This window comes from Lissotriton vulgaris, chromosome 7 (assembly GCF_964263255.1).
Source record: "Lissotriton vulgaris chromosome 7, aLisVul1.2, whole genome shotgun sequence".
Classification (NCBI taxonomy): Eukaryota; Metazoa; Chordata; class Amphibia; order Caudata; family Salamandridae; genus Lissotriton; species Lissotriton vulgaris.
The window spans coordinates 423,744,455-423,755,484 of record NC_141695.1 but is presented as its reverse complement, the minus strand read 5'-3'; the positions used below and the strand labels follow the sequence as shown (position 1 = coordinate 423,755,484).

General features: G+C 41.9%; 1 protein-coding gene across 1 annotated transcript in view; it reads left to right on the top strand.

The window, feature by feature from the left end:
- The first annotated feature begins 948 nt into the window (after positions 1–948).
- The window catches only part of NTN5 (netrin 5), a 269,309-nt gene continuing 259,227 nt past the window's right edge, over positions 949–11,030 (top strand). Inside the window, exon 1 of the mRNA XM_086930405.1 lies at positions 949–1,299. The gene's annotated coding sequence lies outside the window, so the exon portion shown is untranslated. The remainder of the gene's footprint in view (positions 1,300–11,030) is intronic.

The window sequence follows — 11,030 nt, the reverse complement described above, 5'->3', positions numbered from 1 at the left end:
CTGCGAAACCCTTCCTGGCTTCCCTGAGAGATGGTCCTTTAATGGGTATCTCCAGGGTGAGACCAGGCATCCCCGTCGGTCTGGTGGGGCCGTTAGTGAAGATGAGGCAAGCTAATGCCCAGAGTTGCCGAGTGTGATCGCTGATCAGAGTGGGCACCGAGGCGAGAGAATTATCGAGTCCGCTGACCCTGGTCCAGAAACCTGCCGCGCCGGGAATCGAACCCTGGTCCCAGGCCGTCCTCTGCTCTCGGGTCTGCCGCCTCTAACCAGTGAGCCACACTACTTCATGAGTACTCATTCACCTCTTGAACTTTGACTTTGTTTATTATTATTATCCTAGGGTACCTCTGGGGTTAGGGTTAATCAGTCTTCAACTTCACCAAACATAATCTATCTGTCTATTTATCCATCACTCTCTCCCTCTATTTATCTATCCATGCACCCCCTCGCTCTCTTTCATCCACTCATCTGTTTACCCATATACAAATTAGTGGACAGACTTTGTATTTCTTCTGTGCGAAGCAAATGTAATTTCGAAAAGCTTAATACATCCGCTAGAAAGCTTGCTCAGTGGGCTTAGTGCCTACTGCGTGTGAATGTGTGAATGGCCTGCAGGGGTCTAGGCGGAATCCTAGCCATTGCCCTAAACATTCATCTTTCCAATGCCGGTACTTTGTTCAGGGCTCTCCACTGAATAATAGAATTGTTGGATAAATGTGTTTTATGTGAAGAACTTTGGATCACACGATAGTAGTGTAGTTGCTTTCCTCCTGTGTGGCTACAGATATCCCTGTTTGTGCAGACTTTGACTGTCGTCAGCTGTGCCGGGCAGACAGACAGCACCTCTCAGGTTTTCCCCATCTGCCTCTCTCCCTCACACACATGTGCGGACCGCCCCCTGTGACGTCACCTCTCACTCCGCAGACCTGCATGGCCGGGCTCCTCTGCTCTTTAAAACTTGTCCTTGCTGAAGACGGCATCTGCCAACACCCGCTGAAAGGGGGTGCGCGCTCCGAGCGAAGAAAGGAGCACAGGGTTCACTTCATCACCGCATTTTCACAGCAAATGGACACTTTTTAAAAACTCCAATCCCAAAAGGGAGAAGAGATGCATTTTCATCTGATGGAGTTCGGCAAACTTCTAAAGAAATGATTTAAAAGCTGAGAAAATAGGGAAAAAATTAAAGCTCCGGTTTTTGATCAGATCTTGAGGATTTCTGAGACACTTTCAGAAGGGGGTGTTTTAGGACGACGCTACCGCGCCACTTTGATCCCGCACGCCCGATTTGCTTCCAGAATGGTGAGTTTTTGCGGTACACAAGTCTTTATTTTTAGCGTGGTGTTCTCACCTAGGACGGAGCTCAGGAGGGACTTTCCAGGCACTGTTTATTTTTTCTTTGAAAAATGTAATTTTACTTGATGCTTGCAGATTTTTGCAAGGCAAGTACTCTGTTTTGTTGCAAATCTTTTAAAGGCATGATTTCGATATATCAGGATATCTCTTCGTTAGGTATGTTTTATGCAGCCCTAGCATGTGGTCATTGGGAAAGGCTGTCCAACCTCTATGCCGATGTACACATGTATAGGCAGGACACAGCAACCACTTGGGCTGGCTCTAAGCGGTGGCATCATACATTTACCATACCAGGGGTTATCCTCTGACGTCACTGAAAGTGAGGTGCAAAACCTCCAAGCAAAGAAATAAATGATAGCGCCGAGATTGCCAGGATGGCTCGACTTGTCAACTCAGGCAGTAATAGTCTGCAGGGGCCAGGCAGTAATGTGCAGGAAAGATTTGAGATGTAGCCTCAAATATTCAAAGAGACTCCAGTAAAATTCATTATTTGTAAATGTGTCACTTGCTTTTCATTGCAGATGTCCTAAAAAATGTACTGAACCTTTAATATTTGGTCTGTGAGTGATTGTATGTGAGCAATGTGTCTCACTTCGAATACATTGAGACATCGACTCCTTCAAAAACAGAAGTTACATTAGTACAGATATGAACACATTTCTGCCTTAGGTCTCACAACCTGACTCATGATCTTCACTCATGATTATTACAAGACTTTCAGAACTTGCCCTTTATCTACTCGAGTTGTGATAGTGAGATTACCTGTCTCAATTTGCCTGGTTACGATTATGTTGTTGTTTGCTTTCTTATCTGTTCTCTTTTCTTTTGTCTCCATCTTTTATAAAGCGCTCTGATACCCTCAGGGGTCATGCTCACGCTATATAAAACTTTATAGATAAATACATTTTGACCTAAAATGGTGTCAATCCATAAAGTAGAACCCCCCAGAACTTCCACTTTCTTGCTCTTTTCGACCCTCAATTGATAATTACAAGCAAGCATGAGTATGAATATAGTAATCCAGTCATCTAAAAGCTTTTCCTTACAAAGAAACATCTGGTGTAACACATATTAAAAACATAAATCTTAATTTATGTCTTTAAATTAAATGTAATCAGCTGAAAACAACATTTCCATCTAAACATGTAACTTCACACTACAATTGTAAACTAGCAATATCCCTTCTTCTTTAAAATAAACATTAAAAATAAATTCTAAAAATGTGTAAAGGGATTAGCATAAACTGAAGGAAACCGCTCCACACCAGAGATTTAAAAAATGAGTATTGTATTTTTATAAAATGGGGACTGTGCAAGGTTTACTGTCCAAACCTTTCCCACTCTGCCTCGGATTCATAAACTTAGAGGTAAAGGAGTTTACTGTAGAAACACCACTTGATTATTTTTAAAGGCAAAACTTAATTTCTGATTTATTTACACTTTGTCGTGCTCGAGATATCATGATTAAAATGAATTGCTCTAAGTTTTATTCGTCTCAAAGTAGTGAAAATGCAGGACTCATAAAATAAATAAACAAGAAATGTACTGAAAGTGCTGGAGTTTAAGTTATGTGGTGCACCCTAACATGATAGTTTTAGGTTGCTGTGTATATACATAACTGTATACAAATTAAAGTGAAGCACGAATCCAGACCCACGCCTGAACTGAGCGCCAAGAGTTCAACTAAGTGGTGAATGCTATACAAATACCCGGTAATATAACATAACAGAGCTTTTGTATTTATTTTCACACGATTCTTTGATTTCTGAACATGCAGTTATTTAATTCACGTAAATTACAAGTTGCATTCAGTGGAGAAATGAAATAGGAAATGTATTAAATAGTAATAACCTAACAGGGGGTGAATCATATATTGCCGTCCTTCCGTTATATTGATTTTTTGGGGTGAACAATTCGACCCTTGGTCCAGGCACTGTAGAAACCATAATGCACGCTGTGTGTCACCTGTGTATAAAAATGTATATCTGCACATACATCTCTGTGGCAGGTGTTGATAACAGGAGTAATCTTCCGGTCGCCTTCAGAAACTAAAAGCATCATTAGCACTTCAGAAAATCCCTGAAACGTAGCTGTTTAGATAGAGAGCGTATATACAGCGGCTAAACATACACCATGGCCTATGGGGCCATCCATAGGTACTGAGGAAGGAATAATTAATCACATGGCTGAAGACCCAGTGTTTAGAAGAATCATCAAAAGCTCAAATGAGCATCATTATGTGACGCAAAATACCTTATCCCTTGTGAATTTGTTTTCTTATATCCTGAAATTATAGTTAGGCTATACATAGGTTGAAGTCTTAAATAAGGGGAAATAATTCACGAGAATGACATCACTCCCGTGAATTTTGGTGTTTGAAGCAACTGCCATTGTGCAATAACAATATGGATGATATACATGACATATAGTGTGAAACACTGCACTGTAGGCTGGCACTGAGCGCACCTATGGCTTCTGTGACATTAACTATGTGGGTGAAGGTTAAGTAAGTTGTGTATGCTGCGTGAACTTGCACATGGCGTTCTTGGATTATATCACATAGGTTCCTGTTATGCCCTTTTTATATTACATGATATGAGTTGTGTAATCCATCTCACGAGTCCGAGTGGTTTCCAAATCCATAACTGATGAAGAGGTAAAATAAAAAGCATAAATCGCATAATATCTGCATCCTAGTCCATAAAAAGTACATTCCGTGTGGTCCATGTGGAAGAGTGATTCCACCTCTTCTAGGCCAGCACTGACTGAGCAGGGAAAGATTCCTGCGGTAAAAACTGGAGATTCGCTTTTCTTCTGATTAGTTTTAAAGAATTATTTCCGTCTCATCTTCTACATCTAGTCATATTAGTCTGTCTGTCCGTCCATCCATCCACATATGGCAAAATGATGGGGGCCCTCTGTGGATTGTAATAAGGGACCCCCAAGTCTCCAATATTTGACAAATATTAATCAGCTCTAGGCGGAAAGGAGGCCCCCAGAAAGGCTGGGTCCCTTGCGTCACAGGGGCCTTTTTAATATCTATCTATCTATCTATCTATCTATCTATCTATCTATCTATCTATCTATCTATCTATCTATCTATCTATCTATCTATCTATCTATCTATCTATCTATCTATCTATGTTGTTTATATAGCGTGGCCCTGCTCTGGAGTAAAATGGAGCTCTTTAAAATGGCCAGTACTAGAAACAGTACATATTGGTACAAGCCAGGTATAGGCCCATGACTGGATGTTTATAAAAGTGGCTGGCTGCCTGGAGATGTAGGAGTTCGGGGCCGCCCCAAATTCAGTCAATTAAGTCATAATTACTGTGCAGATTCAGTGAAAATGAGGTAGTTGAGAGGTCAGTTACATTATCTATCTATCTGTCTGTCTTTCTGTCTGTCTTTACATATGCCATACATATGCCATCTATCTTTTCATCTCAAATCTGTCTAAAGTGACTAGTAGATAACAAGTAAGCACTTTACAGAAAAAGTCCAAAATAAGATACTGCTTGCACTGTGTCAAGCACAAACGCTATTAAACACTGTTTCCTCGTGTGTGCTTCTGAGTTATATGCTGTACCCTTAATCCTAGGAGCTGAAAGTAGGGGTTGGTTGGAGTGGGTGTTGCAGGACCCCCAGAATAACCATGCTGGAATTTAGAACCTAAAAAAGTAATATTTTGATTTGATCTTGTCACATTTGCTGTGGTTCATAGACAGAGGTCAAATGTCAGACTGTGCCTTCTGACAAATTGCTGCTTATTCTTTCAACATGGAGAATGGTGTTTACTTTTCTTTCTCTGAATACAAAGTCAGCGGCAGGGCTGTCTCCTTGGCGGTGCGACTGGTGCCACCGCACCTGGTGCTGGCTTACAGGGGGGCGTCGTGTTTGCAAGTGTATTGTTATTTTGAAGCACCTGATGCGCTCGTTTCCTCCAGGAATTTCTGGGCAACAAAAATATGTCAGGATAAATCCTGTGATTAATGTTCTTCCTGAAGAGAGGTCGGAGTTTTGTTTAATTTGGGTTTTGATGCACTTTAAAGTAGTGCACAGGCTTAATATGCCTGTTGCAGGAAACAAGTACCGAGCATACAATGTAAATAAGTCAGTGAGTTACTCTTTTTAAAAGCGACATCATTTTGTTACTTGCAATTTATAGGTTAAAATCCTAATATAGGATTTGAATTTATAAATTGCAAGAAACAAAATGATGTCTTTTAAAAGCAGTCACCCATTGACCTATTTACATTCTATGCACTTTGTAATTATACTGAACTATTAACTTTTATCAAATAACTGCATGCACCCTGCAAAGTATAGATTTGAGCAAAGAATAATCTTGCAAAAAGGATTAATTTAGGCAGAAATGTATTCTCATTATTAAAAAGAACCCCCAACTATGGTGTTCCTTTTTAAATTCTGATGTTGTGCTTCTCCAGACCAAGCACTACTAAACTATTCTGCCTACCAGTATGGATACCATGTGGCTCCTACACATTTTAGTCCTCTGTCTTATGTAATATTTACTATACCCCGAGTTACACACGTATGATTGATTGTCTTTGTGTAATGTGTGTGTGATGCAAAGTGCTCTGACACCCTACACTGATACGAGTGATGCTATATATGTATCTGAGAGAGTGTGCTATATATGCATCTGACAGAGTGGTTATGGAGACCAGGGCACTGTTAAAGGGTGATGCCTAGGGATTCTGCGGTGGAAGTGATCATTGGGGGGTGCCACCTGCTCTAAAGCCGGCCCCGGTCAGGGGAATTTTTAAAGTGAACTATGTGACAACCTTGCCGCTGCATAGGGAGTTAGCAGCCACGGCCGGCAGTGGGAGTACCTGCAGGGTGGTGATGTGGGGAGGGGGAGGGGCAGGGTGGGGTGTAGTAATGTATGGATTACGGAGTTTACAGGTAAGTAAACATTTAAATAAAAAATAAGAATTTCGTTGCGCGCACTGCATCGCATTTGGGGATGCAGTGCACTCAACAAAATTTGTTTTATTTATTTAAATGTTTACTTACCTGGGAAGCTCCGTAATCCATACATTACTACCCCCCACCCTGCCCCTCCCCACGTCACCGCCCTGCAGGTACTCCCACTGCCGGCTGCGGCTGGGAGTGAGTAAAGAAAGGATATAGGTCTATATTTTCCCCTAACACAACAACATTTAAATACGAGCAGATTAACTCAACATATATTTTGAACATTATCAATAGTTAAAAAATCAGAAATGAAGCCCAGTTTTTTGTAGTTCTGAAATTTGATGGAAACAAATGTTTTATTATGATTAAAGCATATCAAGACACTTGGTGATGTGCAAATAATAAATATGATTTTAAAGCTGAATGTTTATTTCCTACTTTAAAATTCGAAATACAATCATTCTAACTGTTCTGTGCAGCCGATGAGTTATAGGGAATTGCTGTATCTACTACTAACCCAGCTTGATTGGTTTTACTTCCACAGAGCACATTAAAGCCACAATTAGGGCACATCATGTCGTTTCTTATTGAAAAAATAAATCTATTCTATTTGAGGGTGCTTTTGTTTGTGGCCAGTGAAGTTTTACAAGTGCTATATATACTCTGTTGGGATTTTCATGGGCGTTGATGTTGCCACTGAGTACAAATGTTTACACTTTGTTTTTCCCCAGAGTTCCGGTCTCACAATTACTCTTCTACTTCCAGGTGGACTTTTTTTGAAGACACAGAAAACCTGATTCTGAAAGGCTAACTTATGTTATTTGATATTAGTTTATAGTACTTCTGAAGGAGAGAATTTTGTTAGGCCAAAGTCAGATAGATGTATGCTGAGCAGTGACAGTATTTCATAGTTTCGGAGCATTAGCCGATTCTCTTCTCTTCTCTTCTCTTCTCTTCTCTTCTCTTCTCTTCTCTTCTCTTCTCTTCTCTTCTCTTCTCTTCTCTTCTCTTCTCTTCTCTTCTCTTTTCTCTTCTCTTCTCTTCTCTTCTCTCCCAATTGTCTGCGAATCCCCATGCGTAGCTCGAAGATTGAGGGTGAGAGTTCTGTGATTCTCATTTGGTTGACTCCACATGCTTCCCATATGGCCTCCATATGAAATGTTGCTCGTTTTTGCGGTTTAATATCATATCTGGTTGGTCACATCGTGTTTTAATGAATGCGAGCTTTATTTGACGAAACCATCTGTCCTGAGTTTAAAAACGGAGCCAATCCATTTTGAACTCGTCCAAATTTCAGAACTTTTTTGCACCGACCACAAATTCACCAAAGTGATTGAAGCTCGAACCATCATATTTACATCCATCATATTCGGAAAGTGGAGCACGCTAAACACTCTGCATCTCGTGTTTCATAAGTTTTTCGGAGTTGCTGTTACAAGTATGGCAATAAGACTAGGTTTGGGACAAAAATGGGCATCCTTCGTTATTTTGCAAATAACAGAAAAAATTTCCAGTGAGATCTTTCCAATTTTTGAATTAGTGGAGTATATTATGTGCAAATCCTACGTAGCTTGCGTTGCCGCAAGAGAAGGAAAGATCGCTTCGTAAGTGCCTGCTGCTGACAGCAGGAAAGAATTGTAGATCACATATTTGGATCCTGGCAAGAGAAATCCAATGTTTCATCTTCCAACCATTCTTTAATCAACTTAGAAACAGAAAAAACTGCTTTATGGAGTGTTAGATGTAAAATACAAATTGTAATTAGTATTATAAAAACTGCTTCAGTACATGAGCGGTGGCGATTTTCAAAAGGATATCTTTGATTGTAAAATACTCCAGGTTGATCTGAACCGATAGCTTGTCTCAGAGTACGTCTTTCTGGGTGATTCACAAAAATGTCCATCTGGTGTTGGCAGAAATGTCGGGTGGACTGAAGAGGGCTCGTAATGTTCACAAATTACACAAAATATGCATTTTGCCTCGCTTGCACGATCACAAGGTCCAACAGTGAACACGCTTGATAACAACAACCATCAGGAAAGTGTTGACATAATGTCTTCATGTACAAAAGTGCCCATCACCAGCAGTGGAGGTGTTCCCTATTAGGAAATATGAAAGGGCATATATTTTCATTTGTTCCAGTTCGATTCCAGTATCGCGGCAGGCTAAAACCGAGCGCCCCCCCACCCCCCACCCCCAACACCTCCCCCAAGCCCAGCCTAAGCAGTGGCACCTGTTTGGGGAATCTTTGTTGGACCTGCTGCTTTGTAGTTGTTAATGTAAGTAATATGTTCTGCATTGTATTTTTAATTTGCACAGCGTTTCATGCTCCTGTCCAGGTGCCGGAATGCTTTCTTTGAACAGGTAGTAAACTATGTTGGCCCTTATTATGAGCGTCCCACAGTTTGGTGCGATAATTATCGCACCCAATAAAAACGAACAATAATGTGTTCGGAATTTAGTTGGAGCAATAAAATCGCCTGATTATAGTTCTGTCCTCAAAATGGAGCATAACATGGAGATTTGTAGCCACATTTCGAAAGTCCCAGTATTTACTAACCATTTTCCCTCTTTACATTTTGCCTTTTTTTCTCATTTATATATTTATTTATGGGAGTGGTATATAGCGCGAACTAGACCCGAAGGTATCGGAGCGCTTTACATGAGCACCAGTTTAGTTACAAACAGTGGGATCTTTATTGCACCTGCTATTTACCCGCACAAACAATTATTTGTGCAAGGCTCAACAATTTCAGAGGACACACGAGCTGAGGAACTTTGTCGCTTTGCTTCATTGGGTTGTGGTGTCAGCGCCGTGGCTCATGTTTTAGGGTCATTTGTGATGACCAGAGGGTGCTCGATGGTGGAGAGGGGGGCAGAGAAGGGAGAGAAAAGCTCTTTTATGCCTACACAAGCACACTATTTTCTCTCATGTGTGTGTCCGAATGAGTTTGGCGTGCGGCTCTGTTCTTCCCATGCTCACTCAGGGGCCTGGGCTGGTGGGCGAATTATCCATGCGCAAAAATGGCTGCAAATTGCGCACCAACGTTTTTGCAATTGGAAAGGAATTTTTCAAGCCCTTAAAACGAACCGTTCAGACAGTTTTTCCATGATGTTTACTTAACCCATTTATCGTTAATTGAATTTAGTAAATTACAAAAAGTGATTTCACCGAATCTGAGGGTTTGCCAACCTTGAAACATTTTGAACATCAGGCCTTTAGTCTGAGAAGAAACTGCACTTATATAAATAATGCTCTTCGCGTGGTAATTTCATACGTTTTTCAATTTGTGAGTTACGGTAAATTTGTGAATTAGCTGTCGGTGATATTTTAGAGACACCCACCTGTGTGCATTAATAGGGGCATCTTGGTGAATCTGTCGAGCATTACTTCCTCTCTGCTGGTGCTCAAACTCACCCATTTGATCAGTGGGAGGCACGACCATATTTCATGGCAGATTTTATGTCCATAACAGACAGATTCGGGCTCGCTTCATTGCTTGACGTTTTATTCTGCTCTGACACAGAACTTTATAACATTTGAGAATTCGCATCAGCTGTGACATGCTCGATCTGGGGGGAGATTTGCCAATGTTTGCTGATTTTCAGTGAAAAAAAACGGATTTTAACTACGCGAAACTAGGGAAATCAACAGCTAAGTATAAAATAAAAAAGAATTAGTGAGGATCACATAAAAAAATAGATTTACCGAGCCCCAAGGAGGGTGCAGCATTTTCACTTTCAACATTAGGGGTTATTTTCCCAACCCAGGTTGGAGTTTGCAGTATAGTCTGGGGGACATTTCCAGGGTTTTGATGTTGCTCGTGAGCGTGATGTTTATGCGAATTAGTTTTTGTATAGTGTTGAGAGCCTCTTCAAGGTGCATTGTGTCACAGGATGGGGTTTTAGGGTTGGTTCTTTCAGTATACAATATGTACTGTCTACATAGAGGCTGCTCCATTAGCAAAGGGTGGCTAGAACACTAAGGGCCGGATTACCAGTTTCTGAGGTGCGGGGTGGGTGGTACTCCACCGCTGCGCCCCTGCACCTCCGAGACTTGCCGTCGCCTCCTGCCCGCCAGATTACACGTTATTTGTAACTTGGCAGTAGTGCAGTGTGGTGTTCCCAGGGCATTGTCTCTTTCAATGGCTACGGTGCCTTTGAAAAAGGCACCACAAAGGGGAAGCCTCATTTGGTTCCTGCGCGGCATGGACTGAAAAGTCTGTGCAGGAACTCTAATGCATGCACACAGGGGGACACCTGTTATGCTCCCCAGTGTGCATGCACAAGTGTAGGAGGCACAGGGGGCCCTCTAGGGCCCCCTTCGTTTTATCTCAGCCTCGGTTAACATAGAGTAGAAATCGCCATGTCACCGCCGATAGAGAGGAAACTCCTAAAAGGCTTGTTGGGACCATGGCGGTGCCGCAAAGCATATGGCAGCCTCTGACCGCTGCACCACCTCCAGGGAATGGCGATTCCCTGGCAGTATTGGTGGTCCTAGGGCAGTCCACTGCCCAACTTGTAATAGGGTGGTCAGACTGCCAATGCATCAGTGGCTGGACTGCCATTGCATTGCCACCATGGGTCTGGTAGTCCAAAGTGCCCAACTTGTAAAGGGGCAGTTGAACCGCCCGTGCTACGATGGCTGGAATATCATCGCCTCGCCACCATGGGTCTGGCGGTCCTCAGACCGCCAGACTCATAACTTGGATTTAAGTATTCTCTGGCACCTTCAGC